Here is a 20,769-nt window from a genome sequence, read left to right on the forward strand (position 1 = left end):
TTTTAATGTTGAAGGTTGAACTCATTGTGCAGCTCACCGGTAAGTCTGAGACAAACTATCTGCATTAATAGCTCAAATTTATAATTAGCCATTGAGAGAAATAACGTTTTTATGAAGTGCATTTATGAGGATGTTTGGTTTATTCTAAATATATGTAGTGCTGAACTTAAGTACAATTTGAAGTATATGTACTTTACTTGAGTATTTCCCTTTTCTGCTACTTCATACTTCTACTCCACTACATTTGTTTTCTATTTTGTTACTTTGCAGATTCAGATTAATCATACATCAAATTGTATCAACAAATACATTTGGATGTAATAATATCAGAGGTGGGTAGAGTAGCCAAAAATTGTACTCAAGTAAGAGTACTGTTACTTTAGAATAATATGACCCAAGTAAAAGTAAAAAGTATTGTCACCCAGTGTTACTTGGGTAAGAGTAAAAAGTAATGGGTGAAAAAACTACTCAAGTACAGAGTAACTGCCGAGTAACCTCCTTTATTAATCAGGTCAAATAATGTCAAATAATGCACGGAGAATTCCCTTAGACAACTGAAACAGTTTATAATAAACAATAATAAATAAATAACTCCACTTGTTTCGGGAGACACAAATGGCAACGCATAATGTAGCTGTTCTTTTTTTTTGCCTGGAGTGTGAACATTTCTTTTATGTGGGGCCAGGGGTGTTGTGCCTCCTCCTCTTCGGCTTCTTCGGAATTGCATGCCGTCTCCATCGTTTTGTTTCTGCGCTCTTTTCCGCCTGTTTGCCGCGGGGAATGTGTGTGCGGTCATGTGATGGCTTAGGCTTTGCCTGATTGGTGAAACGGAGTTAGACGTCGCTAGTGGCTACATTTGATTGGTGAGATGCAGTCATGTGCAGTCATGTGATAGTCACAGAGCCTCTGGCAAAATGCCTCGGTGGAAAAGGGGTATGGCATTTTGAGGGCCGGTTCGGAGCCGGTGCCCAATCGCGAACCAGTTCTTCCTGTTTCCACAGACAAAGAGCCGGCTCTCGGCCTGGAAAACTGGTTCCCGAGCGGCCCCAACTCCTTGCTGGGCTGGAACTGGGCCCGGCTTACGTTAGGGGCTGGGGGCGGGGTTAACGCTCGAGGCAACGGGGGAAAATACGCCGCTGCGGAGTTTTACTAACGTTACTGTTCCCGGTAAGTTTCACTTTTAAAATGTTTCACCTCGTTGCAAACCAACGACACATTTCTGTTTAGTTTACCAAGCTAGTGATTACGTTCGTAACAGCAGCAACTAGTGGCTTTGCTTCCTCGGGTAATGTAAGCTGACCGGCTAGCTAGCCAGCTAGTGTGATATTGCTAACAACAACGTTAGCATGCCACTTTCTGACTGCCGTTGGCTCACTAAACGTTACCAACTACCAACGTGACTTAACATCTGTGTTTACAGCGTCGTGGACACGTTTGTGATTAAACCACTGTTCTCTGGTTTGTGTTTGTAGAGCTGTCGGACATCGGCGATATTGAACGGAGGTCCAACCTGCAGATGACTAAACACTCCGATCTATTGATCACACACTGTTCTACACTTTAAAAAATGTTGTGATTTTAGTGTTTTGTGTATTTTATTGTTATTGTATTATTTACCAAAATAAACACTTTTTCTGAAGAGACATGTCTGCTATGCTTGAAATTAGCGCTGCGGGGAAACCTCAGACGTATACAGTGACGTAATGACGTGGTTCTCTGGGCTCTCTAGCCGGTGGAAACGCAAACAGGTTCTCGGACGGTTCGCAAGTTGAACCAACTGCGAACCAGCACGGCACCGGCCCGGCTCTTGAACTATGGTTCGCGTTGGTGGAAAAGGGGAAGTCCCGATCTTAAATCATTGCTCTGGTCAGTGGCGCCGCCAGGATTCAATTTCAATGTACGCACAGAAACGGCAAAATACAACAACAAATGGAAAAATACTTTTTTAAGACAAAATCGAATGTTTTCAGTATCAGTGAAACAGTAGCGTATATCATGGTGATAGGCCCCGGTGCAAATATTCTTTTTGTGCCCTCCATCCCTGCCCTAAACACAAGCGCACGCTTGTGAGCACTCCACGCACGCACGCACGCACACACACGCTTGGACACACACGCACAGTACGGTATGATAACTCTGCCGGCCCGGGGAGAGAGACGTGCATCGGCTCGGCCCACAGTGCTCAGCAGCAGAGAGGTGACGAGACTAGAGCCGAGCTGTATTGTGTAGTGGAGAGGGGCCAACACACGCTATGCGTAATTGCGCACACACGCGCGATCGTCCTCTCAAATGCGGCTGCATCTCTCCAGGTCACTGTGTGAGCGAAAGAAAAGCTCTGACTTGCTTGGGCAGACGTGGTTTGGTGTCACCCGCTGAAATTTAAATATCTAGTCCACCTTCAAGAAAAGTATGCACAGTGCGTACAGGATTCCGGCTGGCGGCGCCACTGGCTCTGGTCCCCACATAAACAAAACAGACCATGCAGCAGACGGATCGATAAAAAAAAAAAGTAGCGAGCAGAATCAGCCCAATGTAACGGAGTAAAAGTACCGCTCCTTCTTCACAAATTTACTTAAGTAAAAGTAAAAAGTATGCTGCTTTGAAACTACTCATAGAAGTACAATTTTTCCAAAAAGTTACTCAAGTAAATGTAACGGAGTAAATGTAGCGCGTTACTACCCACCTCTGCAATTAACCAATTAAACAAATACCTGAAGGGGGCAGCGATCTGCGGTGCAGCATACCTCAATAACCTGTTGTCCATTAAATCATAGCCTGCAGCTTTCTCATCAGGAAGTGACTCCAGCAATTTGATAACCTCTTCAGTACAAAGGAAAGGGAGAAAGAGCACATTTTACTTAGCATGATGTTGTTGTCAATCAGATCATTGAGATTATCTTTAGAACTGGAAAAATCTGTCATTTTTCTTAGCCTGTTGATTTTGTTTTCAAAATAAACAGCATAATGATTGGCAACATCAACAGGCTTTGTGATCACTCTTCCATTCTCCTCAACAAATGATGGATACTGTGCAACCTTTGTTCCAAACAATCCTCTGACTGTATTCAATGTTTTTTTTAATCATTTCCACACTTCATGAATGCTTTTCTATAAAAAGAGGCCTTTTTACCACAATTTAATTTCCGTTGGTCAGATTCTAAGTTTGATTTTAAAAATGTAGCTTTTGCCTCATTTCTTTCCATAAAAACTTTGTTAAGTTCGTCATCTATCCATGGAGCAGAACAAGCTTTAACAGTCCGTTTCCTAATTGGAGCATGCTGATTCATCACTTCAGTTAAGTGTTCAGTAAAACATTCAGAGGCATGATCTAAGTTGTCCTCTAAAAATATTAATTCCCAGGGACATGCAGCCAAATCCCTCTTAAATTCCTCACTATTAAATCTTTTAAAACTCCTCTTTACTATTATTCTAGGTGGTCTCTTTGGAATCTTAGATATTCTGGTTATGGATACAATATAGTGGTCAGACCAACCAACAGGAAACACACACGCACTTGAACACTGTTGTGGTACACTGGTAAAAATCAGATCAATGCATGTCTCAGTACGTATGCCATTCCTTATAGAACACCTTGTTGCATTTCTAACCATCTGTTTCATATTACACCCCTCTGTAAATCTCAATAATTTAGTTTTATTGCTATTCTTGTTATCACACCAATTTATATTCAGATCCCCCATAAAAAAACACTTCCTTATTATCATTAGTTGCATTATCTAGACTAGAACATAAGTCATCTAAATAGTTCACATTTGAGCAAGGGGGTCGATATGCACATCCAATTATTAGAGGTTTTTGATAAGGTAGATGTATCTGTACCCATACAGCCTCCAGGTGATTAATTGTTAGATCATCTCTCTTTTTAAAAGGCAGATGATTTTGAATATACATTGCCACACCTCCACCATTCCGATTCCTATCCTTTCTTATAAAATTATACCCATCCACATGGACTTGCCCATCAGTGATAGAGCTATCTAAATGTGACTCAGTGATAGCTAGAACATGCATATCATTGATTTTCAACATGTTACAGATCTCGTTCATTTTATTTGGTAAACTACAAACATTTATGTGTGCAATATGTAATCCCTTCTTAGGTAGTTTTAAATTCACAGAACCAATTTGAATCGTCGAAATTGCCATAGTTTAAAGACCTGCATCAGATATCCATCCAACTCAGAATAACCAGGGAGTTGTTTTGGGGTCACGATACAGTTGGTTATTTATGTACAATTTGTCTGTCACTAAAGTGACGCGATCATTTCTAAGTCTGTGTTCTTTCATTATGGGGTAGAGTACCTTCCTCCTGTTGATGAGTTCATGGGGAAATTGGTCATTTACTCCAAGCTTTGTGCCTTTAAGTTGTTTTCCTCGGCTTTTCACAAGCTCCTTATGTTTAAAAAGTGACATCTTTTACCACATCACTTGGCAGTTTCAGCTGTTCAGTCATGAAGGTCTTCACAACCGTTTCACAATCAACACTGTCCTCCTCTGCAATTCCTGAGAAAACCAAGTTGTTCCTCATAGACAGGCGCTTGTTCTCCTTTTCAAGCACATTCACCCTGCTCTCCATATCCTGCACAGATTTCTTTCGGTTCCTGTTGTCACTCAGCAGTTCATCAATTTGCCACTGACTGTATTCAAGGCTAGCTTTAAGTTGATTCAAGTCTTTCATCATAACCTCCAACACATTCAGTTTAGCAAGTCTATCATTAATTGACTTCAGGAGGCCGATCTCAACCTCCATGACCCCATCAGCTTCATCCTCATCACTTACTTCTTCAGAGCGTAATCTTTTACGCCCTGATCTTTCAGGAGTTGATTTGGTGGCATCAGCTGCAACAGCTTGCCACTTTTTCTCACTCCAGTAGGATTACTTGGTAAGCTTGCTTCTGGAGTTTCCATCCGGGCAAGTTGATATCTTTCCGCAATAAATTGCTCAAGGGATTCTGTTGTTTCTGTTGAAACCAGCTTGTCACAGCAAGGAGTATTCACAGGTCTTTGTTCAGGACTAGGCCTGACTAGGCCTCACCACACACCATCAGCCCAGGCTTCATGCAATCGATCAAAAGTCTCCAAGTGCAAAACTCATCCACAGCAGTTGGTCTTCTGAGCGCACTGTACGACTTTTTAAAAATGGTTTGACTTAATATTAACTAAAAATGTTATGTCTGGTGGAAGAAGTATTCAAATCTTTTACTTCAGTAAAAGTCCTGCATTCAAAATGGTATTTAGGGAAAAGTAGTATTGGCAGCAAAATACAAAATAAATACGTTGAGATTTTGCCTTTCAGATATATATTTATAGATTTATGTAAGATTTATTTGTATTTTGATGTTGCAGCAGGTAAAGATGGAGCTCGTTTTAACAATTGAATTAAAATGTATGAATTGATTTATTAACAACAAACTTAAGTTATCAAATAGATGTAGAGAAGTAGAAAGCTGCATCAAATGCAAATATAAGTACCTCAAAACTGTACAGAAGTTGAGTAAAAGTATTTACCTGCAGCATTATGTATTCTGGTTATCATTTGTGGTTAAACATCTGTACAAATTCTGTTGAATAAATGAACTGAAAGATTAGAGATTTACATTTTTTGTCATTTTATTTCAGGGTGCAGAGCAGGAGAAACAACTGGATGGGCGTCATTTAAAAACATCAAGAGATTAAAAGATAATCATACATGTGAAAAGAAAAAGATGAGACATGAAAAAAGCAATGTGAATTGCATATTTCCCGGGGCTGAAGAGGAAGCTTAAAAACAAGAGAAAACATCATTATCGTCATCTCAAAAAGACTAACAAGAGCACTTTGATTCTGTTGCTCATTCAGCTCCAGATATTCTGATTGTGACACTTGAGAACACGTTATAATGACGTCAGCTGTGAGACATACATGTAACACCCGTCTCATGTACCTATGGGGCGGGCCTGGGTTAAACTTATGATATTCCCCTTTTTGTTATGCTTAATAAATAAAATATGAATTGAGTAAATGAAAACCACACACCATAGCACTTTAAATGTAAATACTTTTTTAGTTAGAGGATTTTTTAGTTCAAAATAGAAAAATAAAAAATTTGAAATAACCACTTGGGCTCAGTGACAATAAAATTAATATTCAACAGAAATGATACCCGTTTTAAATCACTTTAAATGCTGGCAATCACTGGTTCTTCACACCAAATATCATGAAACATAAAGCGAGCGAATAATGCAATGAACCCACACACACACACCCACACGCACACACCACCGTCCACAACAGTCTAGGAAAAGCTACCCCAAAACCCCGTTGCAGGCCTGTTTCGTTGCTCGTGTGCGTTGAGGCCCAAAACACACTGGCCGCTTCGCTCTCGGAAAGCAAAATAAAAGGCACGTGCAAATCAACAGTTACTCACGGCTCCCGACAACAGTCCATGCGCTCCCGACAACAGTCCATGCGCTCCCGACAGTCCGTGGGGAAACGGGGGGATGAGGGGGAAATGCCGAAACTCACAGTCCGCTCGTAACGATTCCGTCCGACAGCTCTCGTCCACACCGGAGGGCGCAGATCCTCTTGACAGGGCACAAAAGTCTGTGTTATCCGGTAACAGTCCGTTCACCTTAAAACAAGAACTTTCAGCCTCTAAAAAAGTCTCAAAACTTCGACGCGGTTGGGCTAACTCGTGTCTCTCCCTCTTTTCTTTTTTTTTCTTTCTCCCTGCTTTCTTCCCGGAATCACAACACAGTCTAAGTCCCTTCCCCTCACGTCAGACTGCTCCCGCCATTGGCCGGAGTCTCCGAGCTCTGCACAAGCCAATCACAGCAAAGACTTTTGTGATCGACACCTCTTAAAACAAATAATATTGTGTAAATAACGTAATTACACTTAAACACTGTCTCAGATGAACTTACTCTTTTTTCTTTTAGGACACGACATGAGATGACATGAACTTATACTTTTAACACATACTTCTTGTAGATTTTTTACTTTTTTAACCTTTGTATTTTAACCATATTTATGCATTTTTAAACACATCAATAAACAATGAACTTCACATGAATTTAAATCTGTACATTATATTGTTATCAAAATGCAAATACACCCATTACTTTAGCAAGGGCTACATCCTCCCCCATCTAAGTGTCTGGATGTCCTCATCAGACCCAAATCAATAGTTCAATACTCTGCCTAATGTATCTGTATGGCGTCTGGGTCATAGCTAATCTGGATTATCATACCTCGAAAACTAATAGTCACAGGTCTGTCAGTCGGTTGTCCAGGTTCATCATAACTGAGGCGTAGGACAGGTTTCACTTTCCTTTTTGCAGTAGGTTCACGGCGAGAGTCAGCATCCACAACCGAGGTGCTAGGGATAGGGACGTCTCCCTCGTCTAGCTCTGTGTCCACCACAGAGTCTCGGCGTGTCTGTGGACTTTCTTCCATTTGCTCCTCTGCTGCTGGAAGTTCATCCGCTGGTTCCTCCGCTTCAGGTAAGTCATTGACAACAAGATGATCTCTCACGGGTCTGTCGTGCAGGACCGGAGCATCCCTTTTTCCAGCCTCATTGCTCTGAGAGTCTACACGGGCACGAAGTGTCAGTGGAGGTAAGAAGTAGACATGTTCCTCTTCAGACTCTGAGTCATAATCATCTCGGCTTACATGTCTTGTGTTTTGTGTCTGATCTTCGTTTTCACACCTAGTTTGCTGTGCCCTGGTCACCGGTCTCTTGGGCTGTACTGTCCGATCTGATGGAGCAGACATTCTCACCAGGTAACCAATGGGTAGCAGGTGGTCTCTGTGTAATGTTTTCACTACACCAGTTCCTCTCTCCGGTTTTACACGATACACAGGAAGATTGGGTAACTTGGCGACCACTACATAGGGTAGGGAGTTCCAGCGATCTTGTAGTTTGTGTTTTCCTGTGATGCCAAGATTGCGAACCAATACCCGGTCTCCTTCCTCCAAGGTCTGATTCCGAACTCTTGTATCATACCGTTTTTTGTTCCGCTCATGGTTCTTGGAAGCTGCATCAGCGGCTAGCTGGTAAGCGTTACGTAGCTCCTTTCTCATGTTGGCCACATACTGATGATGTTTCAAATCATTCTCTTCCTCGGATCCAATGCCAAAACACAAATCAACTGGTAGCCGCGCCTCTCTTCCAAACATAAGGAAGTAGGGCGAGTACCCAGTGGCATCATTTCTTGTGCTGTTGTAAGCATGCACTAGCTGACTGATATGTTGGCTCCATTTTGGCTTCTGAGCTGGATCAAGCGTGCCAAGCATTGCCAGAAGAGTGCGGTTAAACCGCTCAGGCTGAGGATCACCCTGAGGATGGTAAGGTGATGTTCTGGACTTGCGTACGCCGAGTAGGGTCAAAAGCTCTTTTATGAGTCTGCTCTCAAAATCTCGGCCCTGGTCACTGTGGATGCGGGCAGGCAACCCATAATGCACGAAGAAATTTTCAAAGAGGACTTTGGCTACAGTAAGTGCTTTCTGATCTTTTGTGGGAAATGCTTGAGCATATCTGGTGTAATCAGTGACAACTAGCACGTTAGCTATGCCTTTTGAGTCTGGCTCAATGGAAAGAAAATCTATGCAGACCAGATCTGGAGGGCCACTACTTGTGATCTGCTGTAAAGGGGCAGCTTTCTGTGGGATAGTTTTCCTAGCTACGCACCTTCCACAGTTCTGGATGTATGTCGCAATTTCAGAGGCCATTTTGGGCCAGTAAAACTGGTCCTTAATGAGCTCTGTGGTTCGGTCTGTACCGAGATGACCAGCATCATCGTGCACTGATTTCAACACCATCAGCCGATATTTATCAGGTAAGACAAACTGACTCACTTCTCTCCCAGAGGGTCGTTTGGTGACTCTGAACAGAAGGCCACGCTTTACTTTAAGTTTGGAACTTTCTCTCTGCAGCAAGGTCACGTCTGGGTTAGGATGCTTAGGAGCTAGAGCACCTTGTCCCCGCTCAACTTGAAGCTTCACTACACCTATGACCGGATCAGAGTCTTGAGCTTCTGAGAGCTCCTTTAAGCTCAACTGCTCCAGTGGGCTCATTTCAATCTGAGTAAGACCAGCATACACAGCAGGAATGGCGTCAGGCGAAACACCTAGCTGGTCAACAAATCTGGTGGTGTCTTGGTAGGAACCAGCTGTAGTGATCCTACGACACAGGGCTTTGATGCCAGAGGGAGGTATATCCACCCACCCATCTCCTATCACCTGCAGACTCCTGGACAATAAGTCAGCATCAATATTTTCTCGGCCGGGCTTGTAGCGGATGCTGAAGTCGTAGGTGGAGAGCGCCGCTAACCACCGGTGGCCTGTCGCATTCAACCTGGCCATCGTCAAGACGTAGGTAAGGGGATTATTGTCTGTTCTTACCGTAAACTTTGCACCATACAAATAGTCATGGAACTTATCAACGACTGCCCATTTTAGAGCTAGAAATTCTAGCTGATGGACTGGATAGTTCCGTTCGGCTTGACTCAACTTGCGACTGGCAAAAGCGACTGGGCGGATCCCCTCTGGATACTCTTGATTAAGCACAGCTCCCAGCCCGTTTAGACTTGCGTCCACATGCAAGATGTAATGTTTAGCCGGGTCGGCAAAGGCCAAGACCGGTGCATGTGTGAGTTTGTAGACAATGTTCTGAAAGGCTTCATCGCAAGCTGGAGTCCAACGACTACCAAAAGGCTCAGAGACTTGGAAGTAAGTCTCTTTCTTTCCTTTGACGACATCCTTCCTGCTCCTCTGTGCAGGAGGATAACCTTTGGTCAGTTCGGTGAGTGGGCGGATGATGGAGGAATAGCTCTCAATGAACCGCCGATAGTACCCACAAAATCCTAGAAAGGGTTCTCAGGGACTTCAAGTCGGTGGGTTTCTTCCAGTGGGTCACAGCCCTCACTTTCTCGGGGTCAGTGGCGACTCCAGAGGCCGATACAATGTGCCCTAGAAACTTCACCTGGGGCTGGCAAAATTGAAACTTGTCAATGGAAAGTTTGAGGCCACATTCCTCTAGCCTATCCAGAACCTTTAATAGTCGCTCCTCGTGCTCCTCTAGGGTCCTACCAAAAACAATGAGATCATCAAGGTACACGAGAACTTGTATCAGGTTCATGTCTCCGACGGCTTTCTCCATTAACCTTTGGAAGGTTGCAGGAGCGCCAGTGATACCTTGAGGCGTTCTCTCAAACTGAAAGAAGCCAAGAGGACAGATAAACGCTGTTTTTTCTTTATCTGCCTCTGACATCTCCACTTGGTAATATCCACTTCTCAAATCCAATACAGAGAACCATTTGCTCCCTGTCAAACAATCCAGTACATCATCTATGCGCGGCATAGTATACTGATCGGGAACAGTTCTGGAGTTCAGCAGCCGATAATCAATGCACATTCGCACTTTGCCACTCTTTTTTCTTACTATGACAATCGGAGATGCATACGGACTCCGCGACTCTTTGATTATTCCCGCCGCCAAAAGTTCCTGAAGATGGCGGCGAACATCTTCAATGTGAGCTGGGGCGATCCTGCGGGATCTCTCCCTGAACGGCCTAGTGTCTCGCAGCCTTATGTGGTGAGTCACACCTTTTGCTAGACCGACGTCCCACTCCTCCAATGAGAAGACATTGGCTCTCTCTGCTAGCTTTGTGGCTAACCTGGCTTTCCACGCCTCAGGTATGGGAGAATCCCCAAAGTCAAACAGCTCAGGGTCAATAGACTTCTCTTGGACTGAGGTCTTCTTTAACTCAGTGACCGTGTCTACCAGGTACACTTGGGCCAGCACTGTGCCAGTAGGGACAGCGGTCTCCTTTTGGGACTCATTTCTTAGCAGAAGTTTGAAACCATTGGTATCCATCGCAGACGCTGGCAGTACAACAGGTGGAACCAGTACACCAGCTGGAAGGTTTGCTGTTTCATCTACCTCGACCATCAGGATACTTTTACCCAAGGGCTGCTGCTGCTCCACTTTACAGACAGCATAACGCTCTCCCCCTGGGGGAATGGTGAGAGACCCGGGGCCTTGCCACTTCACCTGACCAACCACGCCCAGTGGTAAGACGCTAGGTGATGAGAGGGGTTCTGGTGTGAGAGTATCTATCCTCAGTGAATGAACCTCACCGTTACCTTCAAACTCTCCACAGTGGGTGAGCAAAGAATGCAGTTTCTTTGAGTTGGTGCCAATAATGGCGGGAACTGGGTCTGGACTCTTTGGGTCGGGGCACACTAGAGCCAAGATAGAGACTGCTCCCTCGGAGTTAGGGGGAAACCCCAACTCAACGGCCACATACCCCTTGTATGGGTAAGTAGAGTCACTCAGGCCCCATATGGCGAGGTCTGTAAGCGGAAGGATGGGCACATCGGGGAGGTGACGGGAGTACCAGCTCTCAAAAATGATGGTGACTCGAGAACCACTGTCTAAAAGAGCTCTACATGGCTGCCCTTCAATGGTCACATTGGCCATCATGGATGGACCGACCAGCCCTTCTGGCAAACCACTGAGTGAAGGTGTGTGCACTGAGCTTTTCCTGACTGAACCAACCCCTTTAGACTCAGCAGAGCCTTTTGAAGCCCCCTTCTCCTCCTTACTCTTGCGCAGCGCTCCGAGCAGTCTCTGGATTACTTTGGCTGTGTTCTCTGGGGCTATGCAGTGCGTGGCGATATGGCCGTTCTCGCCACACCGGTAACAGAAAAAACTTTCAGGATCTTTTACAGTGTATGGTTTCGAAGCTTTGCCGTATCTAGCTCCCCCATCTTTCCTTTTTGTATCTGCTGAGGTTGCACCATGTGATACAGGCATGACAGTTAACTGGTGTTGTAACTGTTGCACTTGCTGCGTTAACTGCTGGACTTCACTTTCTGTTGCAGTTACAGTCTGGGAAAAGCTACCCCAAAACCCTGTTGCAGGCCTGTTTCGTTGCTCGTGTGCGTTGAGGCCCAAAACACACTGGCCGCTTCGCTCTCGGAAAGCAAAATAAAAGGCACGTGCAAATCAACAGTTACTCACGGCTCCCGACAACAGTCCATGCGCTCCCGACAGCCGAAACTCACAGTCCGCTCGTAACGATTCCGTCCGACAGCTCTCGTCCACACCGGAGGGCGCAGATCCTCTTGACAGGGCACAAAAGTCTGTGTTATATTGTCACGTCAGACTGCTCCCGCCATTGGCCGGAGTCTCCGAGCTCTGCACAAGCCAATCACAGCAAAGACTTTTGTGATCGACACCTCTTAAAACAAATAATATTGTGTAAATAACGTAATTACACTTAAACACTGTCTCAGATGAACTTACTCTTTTTTCTTTTAGGACACGACATGAGATGACATGAACTTATACTTTTAACACATACTTCTTGTAGATTTTTTACTTTTTTAACCTTTGTATTTTAACCATATTTATGCATTTTTAAACACATCAATAAACAATGAACTTCACATGAATTATGAATCTGTACATTATATTGTTATCAAAATGCAAATACACCCATTACTTTAGCAAGGGCTACATACAGGAGAAGAAAGAGAAGAATCGTGTTTCATCAGGGCAGCCAGAGCGATCAGGAGAGCTCTGTCCAGGATCTGCAGAGATAGTTCGCCCCGCTCCCCAGTCCTTCGAAGCCGTCCAACTCGAATTCGCCAGCCTCAGTTTGGAAGTCCTCAGTCTGAGGAGAACTATGTGAATTTGTGTCTTCCGGTACCAGTTAAGTCCGGTACAGCAGGGGCTCTGTCTAAGGAGCACTTTGAGCAGTTTTGTCTTCTTCAGTCCCAGAAATACAATGAGTGGTTGTGGCCTGTCTGAGACAGACGATGAGTGGGTTGGTTGTCCTCTGTCTGAGGGGAACTATGAGCACCTTGGTCGTCCTTCGTCCGAGACATACGATGAGCTGCTTGGTGGTCCTCTGTCTTAGAGGGACTATGAGCCGCGTGGTGGTGCTCTGTCTGAGACAGGGACTAGTAGTCTTCCGTCTGAGACAAAGCATCATCAGTTTGGTTCATCTAACATAGCATATTTTCACCCGGGTCAGCCTCCCGACATACAGATGTCTTCTGCACTTGCTCGGAAGCGAGTCAGGAGCCCCATCTTCCCAAAATATAAGAAATATTCCTTTAATGCTTTGACCACTGATTCCCTTGCCTACATGTTAGATCAACCTCCACCTGGTGCACTCACAGAAAGAGCAATGGTAACAAGCCTCTCCTCTGCAGCAGAGTCTGATAAAACCCTGGAAATGGAGCTGAATGCAACAGCTGGTCCTCCCACCCTTCAACTCTCCACTAGTGGTGGTTCAGACTCTGCTACACCCATCTGCTCTCAATTCATTATTCCAGCTGTTGCTGGACCTCCATGTCCACAAGGCAAACCCACGATCATCCAGGATTCAACTGTCTGCCCTGAAGGAAGCATACCACCAGATGGATTTGAGCTCTGGTCTGTGCAGTCTGACGGAGATCCAGGGGCGTGTAGTGATGCCCTGTTGGAAGTGGATGTACCTGTTAAAGCTATGAACTACTTAGTCACAAACACCCTGCCAGGAGATCCACCCAGGAGAGATTCCCACTGCCCGCCTCGTTCTCACAGCATGCCTTTACTGAGTCGAACAACCTCTGAAGAGAGCAAGACCTTTAGATCAACTGAAAGCTTACCTGACATGCTGTTAAAAACCACATATGAGGAGTTTACACCTGATATGGCTGCTGATGAAAACGATGAAACCTACCTGTTCCAGTGCTCCTGCCCAGGCCTGTACCTGTGCAGTGTGACAGGCTTGGTGTTTCACATGGAAGGAGGAGGGGACGTGGTCTACAGGACTGTCCCTTGGGACAGGAGACTACTGGACCAGCATCACAAGAAGCCTGCAGGACCCCTGTTTGACATCAAATGTGTGCAGCAGTCTGTGTGCTGGCTTCATCTCCCACACTGTGAGATCAGCTCCACCGGCGGATGTGATTTCCTGTCAGTCGCTCATGTGACCAATGACGGTGTTGAGTTTATCAGTCCTCACAAGGTAACAGAATCTCACGTTGTCATAAACATCACAGGGTTTTCTGGTTTCGGTAATGTCAAGGATGAAGACTCGCCACCTGACTCGGTCCGAGCGCTGGTTCTGCTGTTCTACAGGCCTCCAGATGGTCCTGATCCTGAATCCCTCCTCAATGTGTTGTTGCTACCGAGGAACGTGGTGCTCCGGGACGTGCTGCGATTCAGGAAGAAGTTAGATGGAGATGAGAGCTACATAGAGACGTCCCCACACTGTAAACTACACCCCAAGCAGGAATACACTCTGTCCACTTGTCCCGAAGACGACTCGGTTTAAGTTCAACCCACAGAAGCAGAGTTTGACTGTGACGACTATGACAACTTCTTCCCGTCATTCCAGGTGATTTGGGAAACAACGCTGAAACATATTAAGCTGATTTTGAGAGACACCAACAGCTCCCACAGTGTCTGGGAAAGAAGAGTTTGTCTTTCATCCACAGGTGTCAAGAGGTGCCGTGTGGCGAGCGCTCTGAATCTCCCGCCTAACGAGAGGCTGTTTGGCATACGGAGCAGCTTCGTCGATGGGATATCAGGACCTGTTCTCAAAATTCAAAGTTCAGGCCCTTACGTCCAACGCAAGGGCCTGAACGCAGAACCATCACGGTCTCCAAGCAACTGCATGGCCGTTGCGTGGCCGTTGCGTGATCACTACGCGGAAGCATAATCAGGGCTTAAGTGCGGACATAAGACACTCCCCTCAACGTTGCCCTAGTTGGTTAGAATTATCACGCGGTATTTCCCACGTGAGAAAATTCCTCAGCCTCCGTCAACAAGGGGAGTTCAAATGCCTCGGCTCGAATTCATCAGCGACGAAGAAAGCCAGCCCCACTGGGTAGACCATATTCTTTGTGCAAAGTCCCTGAAGTTTCCCCTGGTGCGATAGTTTTTGTTATGTATATAATTATTAATAAAGTTAAATTAAAAAAAAGAATTTAAAAAAGTCCGTGAAGTGCACCTGTGTTCGACTTGACGTGGTGGGGACAGCCAATGGGCGAATTCGACTTGATGTAGCCGCCTGCAGCGCGCTACCTAACGTGATGTATTGTGGGTTGAAAGCGATGCATGATGGTTAGAATTGTGTCCGACTTAGCAGCCGACTGCAAAGACGTCACAGGGTCGCGACCGTATCATGATTTTGTAAACACACCAAACACACGTCATTGAACTTTTAACCAATGAGAACCACTCCGCTGTAGCGGAGGTGTGGACAAGCCGGTTGCAGCCGTCGTAGACCGCGCTGCCAAGCGCTGCAAGAAGCGGCTCTTAAAAACTTGTTCCCGCGATGTTTTGGGTCACGTGATATGGTCGCGACCCTGTGACGTCTTTGGAGTCGGCTGCTAAGTTGGACACAATTCTAGTTATCATGCATCGCTTTCAACCCACAATGAATTAAGTTAGGTAGCGCGCTGCAGGCGGCTACATCAAGTCGAATTTGCCTATTGACGTAGCTTAGTGAAAGTCCGGTCGGATTCTCTGAGTACCGCGGTCGACATTTCCTAAATCCTTTTGAGTTCTCCTATCGCCTTTCCTTAAAGGGATAGTTCGGAATTTTGGACATAAGACCTATTTTCCAAGTGAGCCGGTGTGTTTGAGACGTCTGGATACGTTTTAAAAAAATTTCATTCAGTTCTTCTAGTTGCCGAGTTTGCTTATGCTATGGCTAACGCAAGTCAACGGTTCTTAGCTAGACAGGCATTAAAAACAGTCTTGCCCACTCCAGAGTGCACCTGAGGCAAATCAATTAAAACACTAGACTGGCGATGTACATATCTGTGTTGATAGAATAATATTTGAAACAAAACTAACCTCGCATTGCATGAATCATCCATTTTTTGAGGAACTAGTTTCTCAGCAGCAGCGGAACTTTACTTTGCTGCGTCAGAATCAAAACTCTAAGACGCGCCGCCCCAAAATACTGCCCGTAAATAAGCAATCGAACCGGGCCAAACTGTCGGCACTTATACCCCCCAGGCTGTCTGAAAAGCCCTCGGAGCTCACTCAAACAACCCACGCGAACCCACAATTACGCACTGCGAACCCAGACCTCTGCTCCGTCCGTAGACCCGTAAACCCTCGGACGCGTTGCGGGGGATTCCCTCCTGGCACCACCAGTCTCCGTTTGTTTGGTCCCGGTTCTCAGCTCCAGCCATCTCGGTCTCCACATCAGAGTCTTCAAAAGTTTCAGTATATTCTCCAAAAGTGTCCATTTCTGTGAGATTGAAGAAACTAGCACTGCAGGCTACTCTGCGTCTGTAGCAATGACAGCAGGTAAACAAACTATTATAGAACCGGTAACTTATAAGCGCTAGGTGATATCACTCCGCCGCTGCCATAGCCTACTAGGAAGTATGACACGCTGCTGCTGCTGCTGAGACATAAATCCTTATAAAATGGTTGGTTTTATTTCAAACATTCTATCAACACATATGTACATCGCTAGTCTGCCGTTACAATGGATTTGCCTCGGGTGCACTGTGGAGTGGGCAAGACTGTTTTTAATGCCTGTCTAGCTAAGAACCGTTGACTTGCGTTACCCAGCCATAGCATAAGCGAACTCGGCAACTAGAAGAACTGAATGAAATTTCTTGAAAATGTCTCCTTACGTCTCGAACACACCGGCTCACTTGGAAAATAGGTCTTATGTCCAAAATTCCGAACTATCCCTTTAACCCTGTGACGTTTTCCCCAGAGGAGAAGGAATAGGAGTTAGGAATAGGAGTTAGGACCTTATTTTTTGACTATTCGACTGCACCCACCAACTCCGGCAAAGGACGTCAAGTCAACGGATCCCATTCTCATTAGGCGAATTCAACTTGATGTAGCCGCCTGCAGCGCGCTACCTAACGTGATGGATTGTGGGTTGAAAGTGATGCATGATGGCTAGAATTGTGTCCGACTTAGCAGCCGACTGCAAAGACGTCACAGGGTCGCGACCATATCACGTGACCCAAAACATCGCGGGAACAAGTTTTTAAGAGCCGCTTCTTGCAGCGCTTGGCAGCGCGGTCTACGCCGGCTGCAACCGGCTTGTCCACACCTCCGCTATAATTCCCTCAGGTACCACAGACACAAGCGGTTTCCTCAACTGATGAATTTATTAGCGTCCATCTTGCATAGAGCCATATAAATCACACCGTGAAAACTAAAGAAAAACAGACATATAAAACGACAATTAGCTTAGCATAAAACAAATACATTTGACAATTACAATTACTTTTAGAAAATAAAATACACAAAACTAACCTCGTTGGCTGGATACCGAGTGAGGGATTAGCTTGAGTTTCTTCTTATTTCTGTCTTTCTATGATTTACACACTTTTCTCTTAATCATGCTGTCTTTTTCTCTCTGCTGAGATCGCTTCTTCTCTGCTACTCAACCTGCAACTGCGCACAAGTCCGACCACCGCTACAGCGCCTCCTAGTGACACCATCCAGAACCACAGCAAAAAACATGCCCCAAACAGAAGCAACTGTATAACTGAATGTGTGGCAGTTACATTCCCACCAAATCTCACTATACACAATGTGGGATTTCAAATCTCAAACAAACTGACACAATTAAACAAACAATGTGTCTAGTCTGCCTCCAACAACACAATAACCTTATGTATTGGTCTTTCTAGGGAAGTTGTCTTGGTAGTAAGTTTACCCCTTTTATCGTAAGTGCTGTCACTAATCAAAAGTCTAATCTTTCTCACTTTGTTATCTGCTCCAGGATAGACATCTGTGACTCTGGCTAATTTCCATTCATTCCGTGGTGCGAGATCTTCTTTGAGAAGAACAATGTCATTTATTTTCACGTCTCTTTTATGTGTATTCCACTTCTGTCTTGTTTGTAAGTTGAGCAAGTATTCCTTTCTCCAACGGATCCAAAACTCGTTAGACAAATACTGTACTCTTCTCCATCTCTTTAGAAGGTACAGATCTTCTCTCATGAACTGTCCTGGTGGAGGTTGAACAATGGTGGACTTCATAATTAGAATGTGGTTGGGTGTCAATGGTTCAGGGCCTGTTGGATCATTCAAATATTCAACAGAGAGTGGCCTACTATTGATAATCGCCATAACTTCGTACAAAAACGTTCTCAGGGATGTACTGTCAAGTCTCTTTCCCGATTGGTCCAGGATAGCTGAAAGAACACTCCGGATGGTCCTTATCTGTCTTTCCCACACTCCGCCCATGTGGCTTGCTGAAGGGGGATTCATGAGAAATTCACATCCAAGATCTTTCACCCTTTCCTGATCCATTTCCGTAACGAGACTTGCAAACTCTCTCTGTGCACCAACAAAGTTGGTTCCTCTGTCACATCTTAGCTGACGAACATTTCCTCTTATTGCAATGAATGCCCGTAAAGCATTGATGAACGCGTCTGTACTTAGGTCATCAACAACCTCAATATGAATGGCTCGCGAACATAAACATGTTAGTATGAGACCATATTTCTTGAGCTCCTTGCGTCCATCCTTGACATAAATCGGTCCAAAACAATCCATCCCGACATACGTGAACGGTGGAGTTGGTTCTGTTCGGTCAAGTGGTAAATCTCCCATACTCTGGATCTCTGTTTTCCTTCTATACTTGCGACATTTCACACATTTGTAAATGTAAGATGAAACTGCACGACTGCATCCAAGGATCCACCAGCCGTTAGCACGCAGTTCATTTATTGCCATTCCACGACCTTGATGTTGAGATTTCGAATGAAAATGTCTGATGAGTAAAGTTGAAATGTGGCTGTCTTTGGGAAGTATCGCTGGATGCTTCACATTTGTGTGTAGTACAGCTTGACTCAAACGTGCGCCGACTCTGAGGATACCTTCTTCATCCAAAAACGGACTGAGTTTGTATAGTTGGCTGGTTTTGTGAATAGCTTTCTTTGCTTTCAGACCTTTTATTTCTTCTGTGAAGGCTTTCTGTTGAACAAGTTTGATGACAAACATTCCTGTGTCCTTTCTTTCTTCCAGACTTGTGCTTCCTGTTGTCTTTTGTATTTCACCCTTGTGCTCTTTTACTTTCTTTCTCAGGATTGCAAGCGCTTTTATCAGTCTGGACCATTCTGAGAATTTCTCAAATCTGCTGAGCAAAGATGGCTCTTCCTTTGAGTTTGTGGTGCGAACAAAGGCTTTGCGAAGCTCTGGATCACTTTCTTTGATCTCTCCCACCTTGACGTCTCTATCTGGTAAGTTCTTTTCCCAGAGAAACGATGGCCCTGTGAACCAATCTGAAGACTTAAGTTGCTCTGCTGTCAAACCTCGAGAAGCGTAGTCTGCAGGGTTTTGCTCTGAAGCAACATATGCCCATTGTTCTGGTGTTGTACTGGACTTGATTCTTTGAATGCGGTTTGCTACGAAGACTTGAAACCTTCTGGCATCATTGCTGATGTAGCCGAGAACGACTGTGGAGTCTGTCCAGAAGAACTCTTGAATGTTTGGGATTTCAAGCTCTGCTCTGAGAAGATCGCTGACTCTGACTGCAACAACTGCTGCTGAGAGTTCAAGACGAGGGATTGTCGTGATACTAGTAGGTGTTACTCTTGACTTGGCCATTACCAAGCAACAATGGACTTGATATGACTCATTAACAACACGCAGGTACGAACACACTCCATATCCGCTAACGCTGGCATCTGCGAAGTGATGTAGCTCGTATCTCTTGACGGGTCCAAAGTCTGAAGGAACGAAACATCTTTGAATCTCGACGTCAGCCAAACTTGGAAGATCTTTGATCCAAGACTCCCACTGGGGTTTCAAATGTTCTGGAAGTTCTTGATCCCAATCAACTTTCTCTCTACACATTTGCTGGAGAATCTGTTTCCCTATGAGGATGAACGGTGCAATGAAGCCTAAAGGATCATAAACAGAAGCTACGGTGGAAAGAACACCTCTTCTTGACTTGAACTCTGAACTTGAACGCATCTGATGTAATGCACCATTCTACTCCAAGAGCTCTCTCCATGCGTGGTAAACTTAGCGACATATTGAGATCCTTGACTACTGCACACTCCTCTTCAGGAATAGTTGACATTACGCTTTCTCTGTTGCACACAAACTTGTGAAGCCTTAACTTTCCTGTAGAACACAGTTCTCTTGAGTCCTTGATGAGCTGAATGGCTTCCTTTTCTGTTGAGACACTTGCCAAGCCATCATCAACATAGAAGTTTCTTTGTATGAAACGAATGGCATTATCTTCGAACTCTCCTTGCCCTTGAGCTGCCAGGTGTTTCAGGCCAAAGTTGGCGCAGCCTGGTGAAGACGCTGCTCCAAAAAGGTGGACCTTCATCCGGTAGACTAAAGGTGCAGCTTCCAAATCTCCCTTCTCCCACCAAAGAAACCTCAAGTAATCCTGATCCTCCCTTGAAACGTGGAACTGATGAAACATTCGTTCTATATCACAGATGAATGCGACAGAACCTTTTCGAAACCGACAAAGAACACCCACCAATATGTTCGTCAGGTCAGGACCGGTTAACAGATGGTCGTTGAGAGAGGTATCTTGGTACTTGGCGGAGGCATCAAACACTACCCTGATTTTTCCTGGTTTGTGTGGGTGATAGACCCCATGGTGTGGGATATACCACGAAGGCAGGTTGTCCAACTCTTCATCAGGGACCCTTTCTGCGTCACCTCTGGAAATAATATCATCCATGAAGTTTGTGTAGTCCTTGTAGTATGTTTTGTCTTTTCTTAGTCTTTTCTCCAGACACTTCAGACGAT

At 45.0% G+C, this 20,769-nt stretch overlaps 1 protein-coding gene across 1 annotated transcript in view; it reads left to right on the top strand.

Moving 5' to 3' along the window:
- LOC311029290 (caspase recruitment domain-containing protein 8-like) overlaps positions 1 to 20,769 on the top strand; it is a 41,698-nt gene continuing 20,929 nt past the window's right edge. The window contains exon 1 of the mRNA XM_084034366.1: positions 1 to 39. The gene's annotated coding sequence lies outside the window, so the exon portion shown is untranslated. The remainder of the gene's footprint in view (positions 40 to 20,769) is intronic.

The sequence above is a fragment of the Eutrigla gurnardus genome (assembly GCF_963514095.1).
Source record: "Eutrigla gurnardus genome assembly, chromosome: 18".
Classification (NCBI taxonomy): domain Eukaryota; kingdom Metazoa; phylum Chordata; class Actinopteri; order Perciformes; family Triglidae; genus Eutrigla; species Eutrigla gurnardus.